At 43.0% G+C, this 23,235-nt stretch overlaps 2 long non-coding RNA genes across 4 annotated transcripts in view; one reads left to right on the top strand and one right to left on the bottom strand.

Moving 5' to 3' along the window:
- LOC149979544 (uncharacterized) overlaps positions 1–23,235 on the bottom strand; it is a 1,100,972-nt gene that overhangs the window by 1,033,855 nt on the left and 43,882 nt on the right. The window lies entirely within an intron of this gene.
- Positions 1–23,235, top strand: part of LOC149979545 (uncharacterized) — a 100,764-nt gene that overhangs the window by 53,440 nt on the left and 24,089 nt on the right. The window contains exon 3 of one of the 2 annotated variants that reach the window (XR_016484295.1): positions 11,383–11,466. The exons of the other annotated variant lie outside the window; for it this stretch is intronic. This is a non-coding gene — a long non-coding RNA (uncharacterized LOC149979545). Of the gene's footprint in view, positions 1–11,382; positions 11,467–23,235 lie in introns of those variants that run through there. 2 annotated transcript variants of the gene reach the window in all.

The following is a 23,235-nucleotide window of genomic DNA, read 5'->3' as shown; positions in this document are numbered from 1 at the left end:
GCTAGCTAAATAGGACGAATTAGCTAGCAAGTGCAAGCTAACTAGCCATAAATGTTTAATGCTTTTCGACTGTTTAATGCTTTTTGACCTGTCCCCAAATTAATATAATTGGTTCAGAGTTTGTTTTGATATTTTAACCTGCGTGTCGTGATCGCATTTGGTGTGTGGGGACAAAATACATTTATGCATGATGGTGCACGATGGTGCACGCGCACAGCCGGTTTGTGTTCTGTGTTAGATTGTAAATTGTCATGGTCAAAACATATAGATTCAGTGGTTGCAAAGATGAGGAGAGGTCTGTCCATAATAAAGAGATGCTCTGTTATTTTGACACCCCACTTCAAAAAGCAAGTTCTGCAGCCTCTAGTTTAGTCTAATCTTGATAATTGTCCAGTCTGTGGTCGAGTGCTGCAAGGAAAGGCATAGTTAAGCTACAGCTGGCCCAGAACGGAGTGGCACGTCTTGCTCTTCATTGTAATCAGAGGGCTGATATAAATACTCAGCATGCCAGTCTCTCTTGTCTAAGAGTTGGAGTGACTGACTTCATCACTTCTTTTTATAGGAAACATAAATGTGTTGAAAATCACAAATGTGCATAGTAAATTTACACACAGCTCTCACACACACTTACCCCACCAGACATGTAACCAGGGTTCTTTTCACAGTCCCCAAGAAAGCGTACAGTACTATATACAGCAATTATTGCATGGAACTCCATTCCATCTCATATTGCACAAATGAACAGCAAACCTGGTTAAAAAAAACAGATCAAGCAACACCTCATGGCATAACACCTCGCCCTTATTTGACCTAGATCAGGTATTCCAAAACTGGGGTACGTGCAATGCCATCAGGGGTACGCCAAATAAAAATGTGATTCACATTTTTTAAAATTATTATATCTATAAAAATCTTCACATTTTCAAACCACAGAGACACATACCAGCTCAACCGGTAGTGCTGCTACTACCAGCAGTACTACACCTGCACCTGTTGACGACACAAGTTGTTCTGCTTCCATGAGCACATCCAATGCTAGCCTCAGTAATTCTACATTTGTTGTTAGCCCAGCTAGCATGGACACTGACAGTTGTGAATATGATGAAGCCGAAGAGCAAATTACCCTTTAACCGGGAAAGCACCGAACAACAGACAGGGACGTTAGACCATCGAAGAGGCACATTATGAGAACTATTGATTTGGGGTTCACTTATATTGGGAGTAGTGCCTTTCCTCAGTCACAGTGTGTTACATGTGCAAAAGTACTATCTAACATCCCCATGAAACCACTCTTGCGCAGACATTTAGAAACAAAACATGGCAATTTGAAAAATAAGCCATGAGAATTTTTTGAATGAGAATTAAGACAACTTTCGAGTAGTAAGACATGTATAAAAGCAGCAGATACCATTAATAAGAAGGGGCTAGAGGCGTCTTATATGGTGAGCTACCGAGTGGCTTTGACAGGCAGGACTTAATTCTTCCTGCTGACGCAGATATGGCGGGGACAATGCTGAGGAGAAAAAAAAACTACCAGAAAAAAAACTATACAGACAATGTCTTCATCAAACAACTCTGTTTCAAGATGAATCAGTGACATGGCAGGAGATATTTTGAAACAATTACTGGTTCGCATACAAGTCAGTGAGTTCTATGCTTTACAGCTGGATGAGTCAACAGACGTGGCAGGCCTGGCACAGCTCCTGGTATTTATTTTGCCTTTATTATTTTTACTAGGCAAGTCAGTTAAGAACTAATTCTTATTTTCAATGACGGCCTAGGAACAGTGGGTTAACTGCCTTCTACAGAGGCAGAACAACAGATTTGTACCTTGTCAGCTCGGGATTTGATCTTACAACATTTCCATTACTAGTCCAATGCTCTAACCACTAGGCTACGCTGCTGCCACCGTTAAGTTATGCGGCAGCTGCCGTTATGTTTATGGAGGGTCAATTAAGGAAGATATCCTCTTCTGCAAACCAATGGAAACCAGGACAACAGGAGAGGATATTTTTAAAGTACTGGACAGCTTTGTGACATCAAATGGACCTTGGTGGTCAAGATGTGTTGGTATCTGTACTGATGGCGCAAAAGCCATGACAGGGAGTCATAGTGGAGTGGTAACGTGCATGCAAGCAGTTGCTCCCAACGCCACTTGGGTACACTGCAGCATCCACCGAGAGGCTCTTGCTGCCAAATGAATGCCTGACAGCTTGAAAGATGTTTTGGACACAACAGTGGAAATGGTTAACTTTGTTAAATTAAGGCTCCTAAACTCTTGTGTATTTTCTGCACTATGCAATGATATGGGCAGTGACCATGTAATGCTTTTACAACATAGAAGTCCGCTGATTATCAAGGGGCAAAGTATTGACACATTTTTTTTAAATTGAGAGATGAACTTAATGTTTTCTTTACTGACCTTAATTTGAATTTGTCTGACTGCTTGCATGATGACGAGTTTCTCACATGACTGGCCTACATGTGTGATTTAGGGTTAGGGTTAGGGTTTTTTCGCCTGAATGATCTGAATCTAGGAGTACAGGGACTCCGCAACTATATTCAATGTGCGGGACAAAATTGAGGCTGTTTAAGAATTTGGAGCTCTTCTCTGTCTGCATTAACAAGGACAACACACAGGTCTTTCCATCATAGTATGATTTCTTTTGTGCAAATAAACTCAAGCTTACAGACAATGTCAAATGTGATATAGCGAAGTTGGGTGCGCAATTAAACAGGTACTTTCCCCCCAAAACTGGATTCGTTATCCCTATCATGCCCAGCCTCCAGTCCACTTACGGATATCTGAACAAGATAGCCTCATCAAAATTGCAACAAGCAGTTCAGTGAAAATTTGATTTAATCAGAAGTCACTGCCAGATTTCTGGATTGAGCTGCGCTCAGACTATCCTGCCTTGGCAAATGGTGATGTTAAGACACTGAGGCCCTTTGCAACCACGTACCTATGTGAGAGTGGATTCTCGGCCCTCACTAGCAGGAAAACTAAATACAGGCACAGACTGTGTGTGGAAAATGATAGAAGACTGAGCATCATTTCAAGCCCCCCCTTCTCAATAACCTGTGGTGAGTTATTCACAATTTGATGAACAAATAAGGTTTAATATGTAAGATGGTTAAATAAAGAGCAAAATTATTGATTATTATTCTATTATTATTTGTGCCTTGAGCTCTTTGTCACTTCCCACGAGGAGTGCTTTTACAACAGCTAATGCAGACCTTATTAAATTCCAAAATAACTCCTGTAACTCCTAGTCTTTCTATTATCTCAAAATCCCTTTAATTTAATCAAACCTGAGGAAAGTCTTTCCCCTAGTGACTTATTTGTGTTACAGTATGGTGTTCCTCAGCAGATCAGTGTGAAAATGATTCCTTCATAAAAATTCATTTGTGATAGAAATAGAGCTACAGTATGCTGTGGAGGATAATATCGGGACAGAGTAGTGGGATTATCAGGGTGTAGATAACCTCCTAGCCTCCCCAGTTATTGGTGCATGAGTCAAACTTCCATATCAGAGAGAAAGAAAGAGGAACCAATGTGAGGAAGTAGTTAATCAGACAATCTCACTCTACATGTCATAATCTGATATATCTCCCACAAAAAAAATCCTCATAAAATATCCTTTCAGAAATTACCATTTACCAATTACCAAGAGTCAGGAGTGATTTATATCTCTGTAATGAGGATCGACAGTGAGAGGAAAGCGCAGCTCCAGGTTTTACTCCTTTCTCTGTGGGAAGCGCTGATCTGTACATGGGCTCACCTGGCTCTGGATGACAGACAAACTGATGTTTGACACAAAAAACAGTCTGTAGGTCTCAAAGTCTGTCAGGTGTTTCCTTATAGCATGTTGAGGAATACAAATTTTAGTAGTGGGATTATCAGGGTGTAGATAACCTCTTAGCTTCACCGGTTACTGGTGCATGAGTCAACCTTCTATATCAGCAAGAAAGAGAGAGGAAGCATTGGGAGGAAGTAGTTAATCAGACAATCTCACACTACATGTCATAATCCTATATATCTCCAAAATCCAACGGATTCTTTTTTACTCATAAAATATCCTGTCACAAATAACCATTTGCCAATTACCCAGAGTCAGCAGTGATTCATATCTTTGTAATGAGGAGCGACAGTGCGGAAGAATGCGCAGCTCCAGGTTTTACTCCTTTCTCTGTGGGAAGCAATGATCTGTACATGGGCTCACCTGGCTCTGCATGACAGGCAGACAGTAATGTTTGACACAAAAGACATTCTGTAGGTCTCAGTTTTTCAGGTGTTTCCTTATAGCATGGCGAAGAATACAAATCCTAGAAGTAGGTATAGGCACTTTTCAGAGATTAGACCTGGAGGGCGACTACATGGGCGAGAACAGCCAACTAAAGCCCTTATAGCAGCAGTCTGAGGAACTGTTGAAACAAAGAAGAGATGATAGAAAGGTTGAAGTCATCATCACCAGGCGAGAGGACATTTTCCAACTAATTTATGTTGTTAGGACAAGAAAGTAATTGCTACAACAATTTACTACATTTATCCTTGTAGACAGTGCAGCACTGACGGGAAGTAGAGCATTTCAGGGTATTAGTCTCTGTGATTCATCTAGGTCTGTCCTCTTCAGGATTACACATCTTAAACTGAAATCCCTTTTCCATTCGTTATTTTATCTACATTTAAAGGTGAATGTGGTTCTATGATGGTCATGCTGGCATTTTTATTACTTTTAAATAATGCTTAAAGTCATATATATTTGACATTTTGTAGGTGTCTTACAATCAAATATTTGGAAATAATATGCATTTTTCCTAAATATGTGTCACGTTCTGACCTTAGTTCCCTTGTTTTGTCTTTGTTTTAGTATGGTCAGGGCGTGAGTTGGGGTGGGCAGTCGATGTACCTTTTTCTATAATTTGGGATTTCTGTGTTTGGCCTGGTATGGTTCTCAATCAGAGGCAGCTGTCAATCGTTGTCCCTGATTGAGAACCATACTTAGGTAGCCTGGTTTCACTTTTGAGTTGTGGGTGATTATTTTCTGTAGTGTATGTTCACCATACAGAACTGTTTCGTTTATCGTGTTTTGTTGTTTTATTCGAGTATTCGTTTTCATTAAAAGGCGTAATGAATACTTACCACGCTGCACCTTGGTCCTCCTCTCTTTCTCCCAACTACGAACATTTCAATATGACCCACCACCTGGATTCAGTCCTATTTAGCAAAATTTGAAATGTTGTTTTTTGTCATTGAATAAAAGTGGAGACTCAGAGCTAAAAAATGGTATATCATACACTGCAGTTGAGGAACAATGGGAAAGTAATTCTGCTATGAAAGTTGATAAGCGTGTAACCCCACTTTGGAAAAATGGTTCTTGAATGTTTTGGTACACCTCCTGGAGAGCTTGTCTTTGTCTACACCCATTCAGCAAAATTCACACCCTCTTAAACAGAGTGAGTAGTGTAGTAAACAACCAAAGACTTCAAGACTAAAATGGTAAAAGTAGTAGCCTACAATAAAGAAAAAACTCGAAGTAAAATTACACTTTATCTAGTCCTTGGCCTATATCCTAATCTGACTTTGGTGCTAGTCATGTTGTTTTTCACATAACCGTCTCTGGTAAACACACACTATATCAAATAAAATATATATTTATTTGTCACATGCAAAAGGTGTAAATGGTACAGTGAAATGGTTACTTCCAATGTAGCGCTTCAGAAACAGAAAGTGTCCAGATTAAAATATTTTATAATTACTAGATGATGTTTACCCAGACACACTTGTCAAAATTGATGGGTAAAGTGAAAGAAATGCTATAACCACCCCCCAGCCACATCTAGCTAAGTGGATGTGTCACGGTTGTCTAGATATATACACATGTTCATGAAATCAAATAGATGTCCGTAATCACTCCCAGACACACCTGGCTAACTTGATGGGTCATGTGATCATCTGATGAAGTAGAGTCTTGTGTTTAGACATGTAGCTAGCTAGCTAAACAATGAACCGGCATAATCTCAACTGTTAATACTACCAAGACAAACTGATTGTCATAGCTGTAGTATGAATCTGCAGGTAGCTAAAGCTAACCAACTTGGTTCAGTGTTAGCTAACTAACAGACTATAACTAGCAATGCAAATGCCAGCGTTGTGTGACCATGGTGTGCAGAAAATGGTGTGTGCAGAAACTGATCTGTTGATAGCGGCTGCTAATGTCAGGGCATCTATGTTGTTGAGAAAAGTAGCAAAACTTTAGTAGTTCTTGATGGCTAACGTTATATCTTTCAAAAAAACCACGCTACAAAGGATCATCAACACATACAGAGCAGCTCACGTTATAGACAGAAGCATGCTACATGGCATTTGTTATATAAGTATTCATACACATAGCTCATATAAACAAAGACATTCCGTCGTAAGAACACATACACCCAGCCACAAGACTGACCCCCTCTATTGGTCAGATGCTCAGGATAAGGCTCTGCTGTGCACCAATGGGGCTTCTGGCTAGAGCAAGGCCCGCCTCCAACCCTCCGACCAGTCAAGAAGACCGAAACGACAAGACTCCACCTACTTTATTCTATGTATAAAAATGAATTTAACCGTTGTATAGGCTCTCTTTTTCACCTGGCTCCTTGCCGAGTTATGTGAACTAGGTCCGTGCACGTAAAACTGCGGGACAAGATATCTCTGACTCATTAAAACTGTATTTTGTTACAACTGAAATCCACTCTGTCCAGCGTCCGTGATTTGGTCTCAACTCTCCAGTATTTGAACACTAACAAACTTGGTAGCAGAGGATGGTTATTCTTGAATTCAATCTATTATAAGTTATTGTGAGAGGACGAGACTGATCACGGCTAAAAAATCAGACGGAAGAGTGACTTCCCCAGCCATTCATCTTGCCTCAGGAAATCTGATCGGAGCGCTCTATATCAGGTGAGCAGAGCCCGTTATATCGAAATCTGCATATTGTATTATAGCCTAAACCAAATTTTGATCAGAAAGTACTGGGCGTGAGTATGAATCGGTGCCCAAATTTTTACATAAGAACCAAAGACATTGATCGGGGAGATCTTGTTTTGCTCGTTTTTATTTTTTATTTGTATTTTTATTTTTTATCAATTGGCCTATTATTAGAAGTGTAGTATGCATGTAAAGGTTCCTATTGAATAAGTTCTAAACTGTTTAATTGATTGTGTTTAGAGATTTAGTTAATTAATAGATCGACTGAATCTGCATGTAAAAGATCCTATTGAATAAGTTGTAAACTGTTTAATTGGTTATGTTAGAGGTGTAGTCGAATAGATATAGGATATGTAAGTTTGGCCTTCCACAAGACAGAGATCGGGAATGATGTGGCTATTGCACATCAAACAATAAACATAATATGAACCAGAGTTGACATTCCATGATTTGGAGATGGGGGAAATTAAATTGAAAGAAACGTTTGTCGCGGAGTAGGTTGGGATACGTAACTGGGCTATTAGGCACACGTGCTGATAGACAAAGCCACCTTAGTATCGAATGGCCGTGCAACTTTGATTGACAGCAGCCGGGCTGGAATACTGATTTTCGTTTTTTTCATTCCTGTTGATATTGCCTAAAGTTTAAAATTATTCTGACAATTGCTATAGAATCGCTGGAATTTACTGATATAAGTTCATAAAGGAACTTACTGAATTGTTTCTAGAAAGTATTTAAATAAGCCGCCGAGCTTAGTACAGACTTTGTTTGACAGACGCTAAAAGCTACACACTGATTTTGGGGTTTTTCTATTCTATCCATATTTCCTAAAGATATATAATTATTCTGACAATTGCTATAGAATCGCTCGAATTTACTGATATAAGTTCATAAAGGAATTTACTGAATTGTTTACAGAAAGTATTTAAATAATTCACTGAACAACTCTTAGTTGTCTAGAAATTCTATCTATATTTCCTAAAGAGCTAGAATTACTCTGAAAATTGTTATAGAACCGCATATATTCACTGATATATTGTTCCAAAAGGAAATCGCCGAATCATTTTTAGAAAATACCTGAACGAATCGCTGAACAAATTCAAATAAAAAACCCGGTGAAACAGACACGTGGCGGACGTCACATACTGATAACCCCCTTTGTATGCGAGGGTGGGGGTAGAAGAGATAAGCCATTGCCAGTACAGCAGTATATCTAAGCATACAACGATAGAAATAAACACCACATAGTAAGGATTGAATATACCTAAATAACGCATTATACACATTATCAGACGAACTAGATAAAATGTCTGCAGCTACCACGCCCAAACTAAAATTCAATGAATATTTAGATCAGAGTATGATTGATAGAGCGGGAGGTAAAGAACAGTATGGGAAAGTGGAGAAAGTGTGGAAAGGATTACGGATAAGATGGACACAAGCAGGTTATTTTAGCGGAGGACCACCTACAGGGGGGAAACTCCAAGATATGCAGACAGAATTAGAGGATGCAGTAGAGCATGCAAAAGCGAGTGAGGCGGAGAGAAACAAGATACACAGGTTCAAAAAAGTAGGTACAAGAGAGAGAGAGAGAGCGGAGGGGGAGCTCAAGATAGGTACATGGGCCATACAGGAGAGTAGGAGGGTACTACCAAAAAACACACCAGACATGATGTGCGTGGCTATTGTGGCGTCGGGGGATGTTAAAGCTCCGCCTGAGAACTTGCCCACGGCTCCCCCTGTGGCCGTTTCTCCCTCACTATATCCACAATTGACAATGGAGGCAGTTCAGCCCCCGCCATACTCAAAGGGACAAAATCACCGGAGCCCGTCACACAACCCATTCCTGCCCAGGGCACCTCCCACAATACATGCTCCAGTTCTGAGAATAGACCAAGGGGAGTTAAAAGGGGAAATTACCCTGGGGATAACGGCTGGCCATATGGTATGTGAACAGTTCGAAACTGGGATTCCAGGAGCAGGAGACCTCCCCCAGGAACGGCGGCCGCAATGCTCCTCTGTGAACTCTCTCACCTCTGAAACCAGAGGACACCTACAAACAAGATTAGATTCAAACCACTTCTATCAGACGGATAGGGAGGACTGTCATCAGAACATGGATATCGAAAACGAAGAAGAAATTGACATGGTGCTCACCCCAGCTCCGATGGGAGCTCCAAACGTGACTAAGATGCAGGAGCTGCTGAAATCATCAATAGCTCGAGCTAAGGAACTCAGGGAGCTAATAGCTAACCAAGATAACAACAGAGAGGGAGCCTACCGTGTGGAAGGCATAATGAGAGGAACAGTAACCAAAGTTACCGAATCAATGGGGTCCGAAACACTCCGTCGGTCCTCCAGAATTGCTGATAGAAGAGAGCGAGAGCAGGAGATGGCAGGACAGTACCCCCTGCGACCGACACCAGGTGATGCACACACTGTGGAGTACCAGCCCTGGAAAATGACTGATTTAACAACACTGATGGGACAGATGCCTAGCCTACATGGAGGAGCTTCAGCGTGGCTACTTCAACTGCAGACACTTACGTCAGGCCTGCAACTCTGCCTAGGAGACATGAAAGCACTTCTAGCAAGAGCCACCGACCACGGAACCATGGAGGCCCTCATGACAGCAGCTGACCTTGGATGGCGGGCCCCAACACTGCCCATAGACCACTTCCGTACCAGATTATGGGAAGTTCTACGGAGAGCATACCCTACAGAAAGAAACCATGCCACCTTATCCTCCTTTACAATCAACCCAGGTGAGCAACCTGCAGCATACCTGGACAGGGCTAAGACCACATGGAGATCGGTCCACGAAGAACCATTCGATCACACTGATACCACACTCAGCATGTGGAAGGAAATGGTGGTCAACGGGTGTCCTGGAGATGTTAAAACCAAACTCAGAGGAACGGTAGGGTTGATTGCACTTCCTCTGACCCAATTCAACACTCATGTGCACCACCATGTGACCCAGAAAAACAAGGAAAGAGGGGGTGCTGAGAGCCAGGTGCAGTCCCTCCAGGTACAACTCCTGAAACTCCAATTGAAGGAAGCACAACAAGGAGAAAAACCTAACAGATGGTGGCGGAAGAAACGAAGGAGACAGGCACCAAAACAGACATCTCTCAAATAGTGGCCCAGACTATCTCCCAGATGATTCAACAGCAGGCCGGTCCTCAACCAGCCAACCCGGGGCCTTGGTATCCCCCGCAACCACAATTTGCATACCAGCCGCAATGGATACCAGGCCATCCAAGAGGAAGGGTTTGTTTCAACTGTAGAACTCCAGGGCACTACTCACGAGAGTGTCCATACCCACTCACACCACAACAACGCCAGTGGAACTCTACGAGAGGTCCATATGGGAAGGAAAGGGGTGGAAATAGACCTCAACAGTACGAACATCAGCAACCAGGACCCACACCCATGCATCAGCAACCCGCATACAACCAACCGCAGTTCCAGGGAATGACTGGGAACACCATCCCCTGGCCATAAAAATGCCCACCACCCACGGCAGAAGAAGGAAACAGCAACTCCCAGACGGTTCACATGTCACCCTTCAATCAGCCATCATCCCTCAACCAGCATCGGCCAAATTAGCTGAAATCATCGGATTGACGCAGGTCCTCATCAAAGGAAAAGGAAAGACTGAATATCTATACAGACTCAGCCCATGCCCATGAAGCAGGCCACACTGATGGACCCAGAACTTTTATGAGAAACACATGGCCCCACACACGAAGGCAAACTAAAGACCCTCCAAAAAGGCCTCGCACATCTGGTGGTACCCTCACATAAAAAATATGACTGACTTATTTTATGACAATGATTTATTTTGTGACGAATGCAATGGTTGTGACAGACACAACCCAAAGAAACCATATCAAACACCAATGGGCTCATACGTAATACCTAATGCATGTTTTCAGGATATTAGTATAGACTACACCGACATGGGCCCTGAAAATTTATCTAAAGGCAAACTCTATCTCCTAGTCATAGTAGATAGGTTCTCCAAATGGGTAGAGGCAATAATAACAAAAGGGGAGGATGCTAGGTCAGTCTTTTTGTGGCTACAAACCAAACTAATACCCAGGTATGGCATCCCAAGACAAATCAAATTTGACAAATGGCTTACATTTAACAAACACCTGAGACAGGTGGAAGAAAGATTTGGCGTAACCCACAGATTTGGATCTGTGTACAGGCCCCAATCCCAAAATCTGGTGGAACGTCAAACCAAAAGCAAAAGCTAAGATAGCTAAAGTATGTGCCTCATGGGATAATGACTGGTAGAGTCATGCATGGTCCACCAAGGGAGGGAGGTCATATGCCCGCCCTTGATGTACAACAAATTGTAATGTCTAATTATGTGAAAAAACTGACGGTTCTCTCTGCAGCACTCTCTACCCAGGTTCACAAGGTCCAGGAGGGGGAGCTGCCGGGGGACACGCCACTACTGAAGGTAAAGGTTGGTGACGGGGTGAGGGTTACAGTCCACAAGAGAAAGTGGCTGGAACCCAGGTGGACTGGACCGTACGAAGTGAAGGAGGTTACTTCACACTCAGTCCAGATCAAAGGTAAATCAGGCACACCTTGGCACCGCCTTACACATTGCACCCCAGCCCCAATTCCTTCTAGAACACTGACTGAAGTCAGAGCTGATTTGAGCGGCCTAAATTTGATTCCAAATGAAGACACTCCTTCCTCAGGTGATGCGGCATCAAACTCCGCCTCCCCTGAGAAGGGAACCTCGTCCAGTTAGAGGGAAATTTCTCCCTCTCTGGGTGAGGCTGGGGATATCTGGTCCCTTATTTGTGATATTCTTACTGATATTTGGAGTAACCATAGGACTTTCACATGGTTAATTGAACAACTATTTCACCCTGCCACATCACGTACACCAACCACTACACATGTCCCTAACTCCTTTCCTGATATCACTCCCTCCAATCACTCCCGTCCCAAACGTAGCACTACACCTACAGACCCACCATGCAAACCAGACAAGGTTAGGAGTACCACCTTATGTATACCCACGATTGCAACCGCCACCTTTCTGCTATAGTTTTCACGTCTAATAGACGTGAAGAGAGGGATTTGTTATATAAGTATTCATACACATAGCTCATATAAACAAAGACATTACGTCGTAAGAACACATACACCCAGCCACAAGACTGACCCCCTCTATTGGTCGGATGCTCAGGATAAGGCTCTGCTGTGCACCAATGGGGCTTCTGCTCTGGCTAGAGCAAGGCCCGCCTCCAACCCTCCGACCAGTCAAGAAGACCGAAACGACAAGACTCCACCTACTTTATTCTATGTATAAAAATGAATGTAACCGTTGTATAGGCTCTCTTTTTCACCTGGCTCCTTGCCGAGTTATGTGAACTAGGTCCGTGCACGTAAAACTGCGGGACAAGATATCTCTGACTCATTAAAACTGTCTTTTGTTACAACTGAAATCAACTCTGTCCAGCGTCCGTGATTTGGTCTCAACTCTCCAGTATTTGAACACTAACACAGACAAATCCAATCTCATCTCCCGGCATGTCCAGCCCATCCATTATCTCAGCCAATCATGGCTAGCTGGAAGGTTCTCTCCTTATTCCGTAGTTAAACTAGCTAGGCTCGTAATATAACAATTTTATTCATATTCATAGATGGCATACAAGCTTGTTATTAAGGCACATGAAAGTTCAGATGTTCCAGAAGGCATTTCTGCCAAAAAAGCACATTTTGATAAAACAAAAAATACATTGAAATGCCTCTCCTGTGAAGTAGTGATGTGCAACATGTACCTAGCTCCCTAAAACGGGTCACAAATATCTACCTATGCCTGATTCTGCTATTCATTCCCTAACCCATTTATTAGCAAAGTGCCTATGATTGTTTATGATACTGTATGAGACGACCTCATGTATTCAGAGGCATAATGGGATCCCCTCCACATGCATTCAGAGGCATCATAATGGGATCCCTTCTTCAATGGCGAATACACTGACTGACGCACATCCAAGGGAAAATGTATTATTCATAACACCCAATGGGGATGCATGAGACTCAATACACCAATGAGCCCCATTGTTGAGTGAGATAATACACTGCCACCATACCTACGTCACATGATTAGCTCTTTCTGTTGTCCTTTTGATTTGAATGAGAACTTTTTCCATATTTCAAATTTATGTTTCCATATCAATCACATGGGTTAAAATGTACTGAAGGCTTCATGTGCAGTCCATCTCAATTTCAAGGAAAAAAAATAACTTTTCTGACTTGATCTGAAGTATTATTCTTCCCAGGGGAGTCGTTTTTTTTTGTTGCCCGTGCTTCTATTTCAATGCTTAAAATGCACTTTTATAAAACAACAAAGCACAATATTCATAAAAGACCTCATTCTTTATTGGCCTTGGGCAGGTCCTCGGCATAAAAGACTGAATTTGATTCCTAGCGACTCACAGTTCTCGGTCTGCCATACATGAAGCACAGGCATTCAAAGAAAACCACGAGAGGAGCAAAAACTTGTACTGCTTATTTGATCATCCATATTCATCACATACAACTTGAAATCATTATGCAAGGTTTGTTCAACAATAATTTGTGTATTATTGCAATACTGATGAAAATGTTGAGGGAAATACATTGTTGTTTTTTTACCTCAACTGAACTCTCAAATTTGCACTTCATACTTCACATACTAGTACATGTAGTTCCAGTGGAATACACATTTGTTGTTGCCATAATCATTCAAGTGGTTTCACAACTGTATGTTTACTCATAGTTTCTATACAGTTAGTAGTGTATGCTATGTGCAAAAACAGCTGCTATGTCCCACTGAAATATACATCTGTGATATTCAACACTGTTTCCCAGTGGAGTTAAGATGTTTTTTCTTGTCAACAGATAATGTCTCATTCATTGTCCTCTTTTCACAGTGTTAAAAAAGTCCAAGAATACTATGTGGTTGGTGAAACAAACAAACCAAAATAATGAAGTCACCTTAGAATTGTTATTTGACTAAAGCAAGGCTGAATCAAATGTTTGGGTATTTCACAGTCCCTCTAGAGTGATAGCTTACACTTTACCAACACCAGCCAAGCTCTGTTCAACACATGAAAGATCTTCAAGGACACAAAAACGTACAATTTTCATTGCGAGATCAAATCAAACTTTATTGGTCGCTGTGCACATATTTTGTAGATATTATCACAGCTCCTACAGTGCAGTAATATCTAACAATACACACAAAGCCTGCCCGAAAAGCAAGAAAGAAATTAAGAACGATCAGAGTCCGGAATATAAATATATACTGTTTGTATATAATGGTGTGAAATAGACAGTATAGACAGTATATGAATCAAAAAGATGTGTACAGCAATAGTTATCTAGGATGAGCCTTGACTAGAATACAGTATCTACATACGAAGTGGGTAAAACAGTATGTAAACATGATTAAAGTGACCAGGCAGCAGTTTCTAAGGTGCAGGGTAGAGTATCAGGTGGTATCCGGCTAGTAGTGACTATTTAACAGTCTGATGGCCTGGAGATAGAAGCTGTTTTTCTGTCCCAGCTTTGATGCACTTTTACTGTCTCAGCCTCCTAGATGGTAGCGGGGTGAACAGGCCATGGCTTGGTGGCCAAGCCAAATTTCTCCAGCGTCCTGAGGTTGAAGAGGCTCTGCTGTGCCTTCTTCACCAGATTATCTTGTGAATGGACCATTTCAGATTGTCAGTGATGTGCACGCCAAGGAACTTGAAGCTTTTCACCCACTCCACTGGGCGCCCCGTCGATGTGGATGGGGGCGTGTACTCTCTGCTGTCCAGGATCAGCCTCTTTGTTCTGTTGATGTTGAAGGAGAGGTTATTTTCCTGGCATCATTCCACCAGGGCCCTCAGCTCCTCCCTGTAGGCTGTCTTGTCATTATTGGTTGTCAGGCCTACCACTGTTGTGTTGTTAGCAAAATTGATGGGAAAATGGACACAATATAATTTTATTGACAAAGCCTTGACTACACACTAACCTGAACAGAACAGACTATGGGAGGCGCACAGTAGTACTTAGAGCCATGACTACACAGAACTCTATTCCACATCAAGAAACTCACGCAAGCAGTAAAATTTGATTTAAAAAACAGATAAAAATAGACCTTATGGAACAGCGGGACTTTGAAGAGACACACACAAACACAAGGATTCTGTGTTGTTGATATGTGGTAGTAGAGTAGTGGCCTGAGGGCACACACTTAATGTATTGTGAATGTATTGTGATGTTTTTAAAATTGTGTAACTGCCTTGATTTTGCTGGACCCAAAGAAGAGCAACTGCTGTCTTTGGCTGCAGATAATGGGGATCCATAATAAATATCATACAACAAATTCATTAAATGTGTGTGTGTGTGTGTGTGTGTAACAGTACTATTCTTGCGTTGTGTACAATCAGTCATCGACACGGAACTCCAACATGTAGCACCAGTCATGTAGCTTTATTCTGATAGGAATGGCAATAATACAAAATACAAAATAATACAATTACAATATACAATATAATATCTTTAACAATGTAAAAAATTGCACGTCATGCAATGCTCGTCTCACCATCCAACTCTGCACTCACGCACTGTACAAAATATATGAACCCCCCCATCAGGCACAGTAAGTTGCTAGCTAGTACTGGCGGGAATTCTTTACAACAAAATGCACAACAAATATTCTCCAAAAACCGCTGCATCTTATGTGTGATGTTCGAATAACATTTACAAACAATTTGATATAAATTGTACATTTAAATCATCACTTGAGAGTATAAAAATCACTTTTGATGTAAAGTGCTTGGCAACCAACAACTTACCGCTGGTTTGGTGCTTGTTCACTGGGACGATTCTAACTGGAACATCCCCCCTCGTAAGCAAGCTACGCAAACCAGCCAATAAGATGCCATGTTGAGTAGGTGAAGGCAAGACAAACTCAAACCAAAAACCCATTGGCTTAACAATAAAGTGGCAATGGGAATCACCAATATAACCCTGTTACACTCCCCCCTACTGAATTCCACTTGCCAAGAAAAATAACAAAATACAAAACGGCACTGTGCAAACATACCAGATACAGAGACACTCAACATATGTACAGAATAATCCAGAGAAAAAAAAAAATATATATACTACCTAAATAGAGAGAACTAAAAGGTAAAGCTGTGTATATCAAGGATGCAGACCCTGCTTTAAATCAGTCACTAAATATTCCAGTCATTAGACTATTCTCCTTAAGAATTAGAGTGAAAAGCGATTGATCAATCCCACTCGGTACACTCGGTGACTTTAAAACATCCAAGTAATAAAATAAACCACCATAAGAGACTTTATCATATCCGTCACATTACCATCCTGCAACCTCTAATCATGGTCACAATGATGTAAAAGCAAAACAAATAAAAGATGTCAATACCATTAACCCTCTATTCACATATCTAACCTTCAAGAGCTAACTTTCTGCTGATTCATAATCTCAATCAGTCTTGACACTGGTTTAAATAGCCTTCCTGCCCTTGACCTAATATGACCCTGACTACCTTCAACTGCATAAGGGGTAACAGTGTTGTGTACTGTTGCAATAGTGTGTCCGTCAACACAGTCAGTACGTAACTGATCAGGTAAGGAATGGTCCGCGTTTGGTAGGTCAGTACGGATATCGTAAGCAGACTGGTCAATTAGCTCACTCACTACACTGTTACAGTCTCGGTCAGATTCTTGAAGACTCTCTGATCGAGGCAGACCTTCCAGCTGCAGTATTTCATCCACGGAATCCAAAGGTGGAATATCCTGAGCATCCAAGGATCGCACATCACCCTCCAGGCTTGTGTCACCTGTTCCTTTAGAAGACAACTCTGACACCCACACTCTGGTTCTGTACTCAGCACCATCATCCACTGCAGTGTCCATGGCAGCTGAGACCACAAGGCTGTCATTCATGTCCTCAGACTCTGTTAATCCAGACATGTCTGTTCTCTCCTCAACAGCAGCATGGGGAAGAGGAAGAAAGTTGACTGGCATTATCAGGTTGCGATGTACCGTCTTCTCCCGTCCAGTGGAGCTGTTCTGAATCTTAAAAGTGTGACTGTCAGCATTCAATCCAGTGACAAGGTAGACAGTATCCTCCCAACGGTCAGCGAGCTTCCGCTTTCCCCGCTCCCCCTTGTTAGCCAGCAATACTCGATCCCGAATCTCCACTGGTGCTCCTCTGACTCTTCTGTCATAAAGGTCAGCATGCCTCTTCAACTGCTTCGCTGCAGATGCCTGTGCTGCATTCATGGCTTCTTTCAGATCTCTCCTCAAAGACTGAACAAACTGGTCATAGTCGACAACTTCTGGGTTCTCTATGACAGAGCCAAAGACTATGTCAACAGGCAGTCTTGGCGTCCTCCCAAACATTAGCAGGAAAGGGGCAAAGCCTGTGGTCTCGTGGATTGTACAATTGTATGCAAACGTAAGGGACTTCAGCGCCTGAGGCCATCTGTGCTTTGCTCTCGTTGGCAGGGCCCGGATCATGTTTCCCAAAGTCCTATTCATCCTTTCATCCGTTCCCCATCGGATGGTACGGCGTGGTGTGAGACTTCTGAACGCCTGCAACACTCAACAGTTCGGCTATTAAAGCGCTCTCAAAGTTGGCTCCCTGGTCTGAGTGTATACGGCGAGGCATCCCGTAGACACAGAAATAGTTGTTCCACAACTGATGAGCTACTGACTTAGCAGACTGGTTCGGTCACAAGAAGGCATGAGCCAATTTGGTAAAGTGGTCAGTAACAACGAGCACATCCAAGAATTTGTTTGAAGAATCTTCTGCAGACCAGAAGTCTATGCACACTAGTTCAAGAGGCTCAGTTGTTATTATGCTCTCAAGAGGAGCTCTTGCTTCCGGATCAGGAGTCTTGCTCACCACGCATCTCCTGCAGCACTTCACATAAGCTTTTACCTCCCTCTCCAGGCCATGCCAGAAGAACCTCTGTCTTGTCAGGTAGACTGTTCTCTGTTGGCCCTGGTGGCCAGCTTCATCATGGACACCCTTCAACACCATTGCTTTCATGGAGGCTGGAACCACATACAGATACATTTTCCTCTTTGTAACCACATTTTTCGAAACACGATACAGTACACCCGTCTTCATGGTCAACTTGTCCCAACTTCTGAGAAGACACAAAACCTCAACACTCTCATGGGCACGCTCTCTCCGGGATGGTCTTCTCCCCCTCTCCACAAAGAAGATGACTTTGCTGATCACGTTGTCATCACGCTGCTTACTCATCAGTAGGTCGTGTGGCAGAACATCGACATTGGTCTGCTCTGATGGCATAATAGCCTGTGGGAGCTAGCTGTGGCAACAGCAGTGCATGTGAGCCCACTTCACCCACCCAGCACCTCTGTGAATGAAGAACAGCTGCAACTTCATGTCTTGATAAAGCACCAGATGGGGGGTCAACAGTAGCCTGACAGCTAATGACCACTTCGTTGGAGTCAGAGGCTTTGTCAAAGGGGTGGCTGGACCAGCGAAACACATCTTGCACTCTGTCTGTGCGCACAGCGTCGGCTTCAGCTAGTAAGGTCTCGTACGGAACCCTTGTCAGGCGATGGAGTGCACTGGGTTGTACGAAGGGCTCTCTGCTCAAAGCATCTGCAACAACATTTATTTTTCCAGGGATGTACTTAATGTCAAACTCGTACGGTGCCAGCTTGGCGACCCATCTCTGTTCACAAGCATCAAGCTTTGCTTTGGTCAGAATGTATGTCAAGGGATTATTATCCGTCCATACCGTGAACTGCTGTCCCCGTAGCCAGTGTTGGAACTTGTCACAGATAGCCCATTTCATGGCAAAGAACTCAAGCCTGTGCGCAGGATACCTCGACTGTGCATAACTGAGGGACTTGCTCGCGAAGGCTATAGGTCTCGCTGTAGCTCCCGGTTCCTGCACCTGAGATAGCACAGCACCTAAGCCATTGCTGGATGCATCTACCGAGAGTAGAAAGGGTTTATCGAAGTTGGGGTGGGCCAACAAAACCTGGTCCAGTAAGGCTTGCTTTAGCTGGAATAAGGCCTGTCTGCATTATGTTGTCCAGTCGGCAGCCGTCAACTTCCTGACAGGTGAGCTTCGCTTCTTTTTCCAGCGTGGAGCCTTGTGTCCAGTAGTCAATCCAAAGAGAGGCTTTGCAATGGTCGAGCAACCTTCAATGAACTGTTGATAATACACCACCATCCCAAGGAATGACCTCAATTTCTTCTGAGATGGAATGTCAGTGCCATCTTTCATCAGATCAGCTTCTGTTACTCCTGTAATGGCCCTCACCTTCTCAGGGTCTGTAGCTACACCATCCTCACTAATGATATGCCTCAGAAACTTTACAGACCTCTGCAGAAAGTTACACTTTTTTGGCGCCAACTTCAGGTTGTGAGCCTTGAGACGCTCAAAAACCATTTCCAGGCGCTGTATAGCCAGATCTTCAGTGGGCGCATAGACCAAGACATCGTCAAGGTAACACAGCAGGCTAAGAAAGTTCTGATCCCCAAAGATGTTTAGCATCATAAAGCATCATAAGCCTCATAAAGGTTGCCGGACTATTACATAACCCCTGTGGCATTCGATTGTATTCGTACAATCCAAATGGCGACGTAAAAGCTGTGAATCTCCGGTCATCCTCATGCACTTCCGCATTGTAGTAGCCAGAGGTAAGGTCCATTGTCGAGAAAAAGCCATTTCCACCTAACGCAGCCAGCGCGTCAGCCTGGTGAGGGAGTGGGTGGGCGTCTTTGATGGTGCGAGCATTGAGCAAACGAAAATCAGTACAGTCTCAGGTCTCCAGACTTCTTCCATACAAGGACAAGGGGAGAGGCGAACTCACTACTAGACTTCCTTATGATATCACGTTATTCCATCTCATTCAATGCTTGTTTGAGCTTCTCATAATTATTTGGTGAAAGGCGTCGGTAGGGCATCCGAAAGGGTTTCTCATCACTCAGTTGAATGCGGTGAAGACATCCGGAAGCTTTTCCACAATCCAACTTGTGCCTGGAAAAAATAGACTGGTACTCAGCTATGAGCTGGATGAGTTTCTTCTTACCAGCAGGAGACGCTTGACAGGAGGAGACATCAATATCAGTCAAACCTAACGTGATGTAAGACCTCAGGATCGCTTGAACTGTCAGGTCTGTCAGTATCGTGAAGTTGGCTGGAACCGTCAGTCAGTGTCAAGTCATCTTGGCAGTCAGTGAGTATATCAGCCGTTCTCTGCACTTGCTGCTGGAAAGCTGCTGATGAATCATCATTCACACACGAACAGTCAAAATCCTCTAGGGCCATGCAAGGAAAGACATCGGCTAGAGTGGCGTTTCGTCTCAATGTCACTGTCTTCTGAGAAGGGTTTATCACTCTAACAGAGAGCCACCCATCCCCCCGCAATAGAGCTACTGTCCTCCCTACCAGTATTGACCTTGAACTGCTGGGCTCAATGACAACAGCACTGCCAGCTGATAGATTCTGAGTGTTTCGTAGTCTGCCCCAGACTAAGTGCTCCTGCATAGGCTCTAGAGTCACAGCCCCTTTTAGTCTCACAGTTCCAACTTTGTCAGGTACTTCACTGTCTCTCCATCTCTCCACATTAGCCATCATATCGATTAGCTTGCTCTTCTCACCCCCGTCACACACAGGAGTATAAACCCTCTTCCAGAGATCTCCATCCGTCTTCAGGTGGTGAATCAAGTGCTTTAGGAGATTGCTGCCCAAGATGAGGTCATCACTCTGGCCTTCAACCACCAGTTTAGGCACAGCAACTCTACATCCATACACCTCCATCTCCAGTTCACATGCTCCCAAAGGCCTCGTCTTCAACCCACCACAACCAACCAAGACTACCTCTGTAGGACTCAATGATGGACTTTTCAACACTCCTGCATGCAACAGTTCAGGTAAGACCCTAGAGCTCAAGGTACAAGCCATGGATCCACTGTCAAGCATAGCTCTCACTTCTACTTCTCCCCAATGGAATGACCAATCTGCTGTACTATGTCTGCCATCAAATCCATGGAGACCTCCCAACTCCCTGTATTTGGCAAAACTCTTTCATACACATCCTTGGGCGTGTCCATGGGTAACCTATCATCAAAACCCTCCAGTTTGGGCATAGGTGTAGAAGTAACTGGAATTTTGGCTGAACCCCTACCAACAGATGGTGACAGATTAAATGATTAAACCCCTACCTCTCCCAACACCTTCCATTTTAACAATGGGAAATCAACACCCTAATAAAAATGTAAATAGCAAAACATGTATATATACTGTATATATATTTTTTTAAATCTCACGTCAAAATCTAACCTATATCTAGTACACTGGTAAAACTCACCCTACTTATATCAGATACATTAGAATTGCAATTAAACAAGTAACACAAAAGTTAATCAATTTCGATAATAAAACGTTCTAGTGGCGCCCTCTTGTGGCGAAATGTGATATCGCCATAAACTGCACCAGCAACGTCTTATCTGATTCTTCAACAGCAACCACGGCGAAGTTCTGAGATGGAAATCCAGCGAAGGAGGATCCGATCCAGAAGAACGGTCACGGCACCACTGTAACAGTACTCTTCTTGCGTTGTGTACAATCAGTCATCGACACGGAACTCCAACATGTAGCACCAGTCATGTAGCTTTATTCTGATAGGAACGGCACAAAATTGCACGTCATGCAATGCTCGTCTCACCATCCAACTCTGCACTCACGCACTGTACAAAATATATGAACCCCCCCCCCCCCCCACCAGACACAGTAAGTTGCTAGCTAGTACTGGCGGGAATTCTTTACAACAAAATGCACAACAAATATTCTCCAAAAACCGCTGCATCTTATGTGTGATGTTGAATAACATTTACAAACAATTTGATATAAATTGTACATTTAAATCATCACTTGAGAGTATAAAAATCACTTTTGATGTACAGTGCTTGGCAACCAACAACTTACCGCTGGTTTGGTGCTTGTTCACTGGGACGATTCTAACTGGAACATCCCCCCTCGTAAGCAAGCTACGCAAACCAGCCAATAAGATGCCATGTTGAGTAGGTGAAGGCAAGACAAACTCAAACCAAAAACCCATTGGCTTAACAATAAATTGGCAAGGGGAATCACCAATATAACCCTGTTACATATGTGTGTGTGTGTGTGTGTATCTGGCAACCCATGCAGCAGACTTCATTTTCCCAAATGCTCATTGTACTTGCCCTTGCAATCTGATATGTGTGTGTTTTGTGTTATGACTTAGAAGTGTCAACCTGACCACATCCTTTTGGGCCATTCAGCGATTATCTTCTGAAAAAATGTATATCAGTGTACAAATATTCTGATCTGGATTGTCAAGTAGGCTAAATCATGTGAGGTTACAAAACCTACAGGGCTTAGTCTACACTCAAGTTAAATAAAGGATGCAGAACATGAGCACTTGGACCATGCCTCAGAACTACCTGGCCTGACGACTTCTGGCTTTCCTGTCTCCAGTCCACCTGGTCATGCTGCTGATCCAGTCTCTGCTGTTTCTGTCTGCAGCTATGGAACCCTGACCTGCTCAAGGCTCACAGGAGGTACTACCTTGTCCCAGACCCACTGTTTAATCCTGTCTCTCTCTACCGGACCTACTATCTCATCGACGAAGCGCCAACTGGCATTTACTCCTGAGGTGCTGAACTATTGCAACCTCTATAACCCTCTATTTGACACTGCTGGTGATCTATGAACGTTTAAACGTATTGAAGAATAATCTGACTAAATGGCAGTACTCTTTTAAAATATCCACCAGCACAGCCAGAAGAGGACTGACCACCCCTCAGAGCCTGGTTCCTCTCTAGATCTCTTCCTAGGGAGATTTTCCTTGACACTGTGCTTCTACATCTACATTGCTTGCTCTTTGGAATTTTAGGCTGTGTATCTGTATAAGCACTTTGTGACTACTGCTGATGTAAAAGGGTCTTTATAAAATATATTTTGTAGATTGCTTGTGTATGCTTCTATTCATTTAACTCTAAATCTAAATATGACATTGAGTTGTCTTACATTTCCACAACAGGAAGTTGTACCTTCAGCCAACACTTATTCTTGGTCTTTCTTACTGGGGACCGGGGCTTCAGGTTTGTGAATGGAGGGCCTAGAGAATGTAATATTAACAATAATTTGTTTTTACATTAGTGGTCGACCGATCATGATTTTTCAACGCCG

The sequence above is a fragment of the Oncorhynchus mykiss genome, chromosome 11 (assembly GCF_057628025.1).
Source record: "Oncorhynchus mykiss isolate SJ-2025 chromosome 11, ASM5762802v1, whole genome shotgun sequence".
Lineage (NCBI taxonomy): Eukaryota > Metazoa > Chordata > Actinopteri > Salmoniformes > Salmonidae > Oncorhynchus > Oncorhynchus mykiss.
Note: the sequence above shows the minus strand (reverse complement) of the source record. Positions and strands in the feature narration are given on the sequence as shown.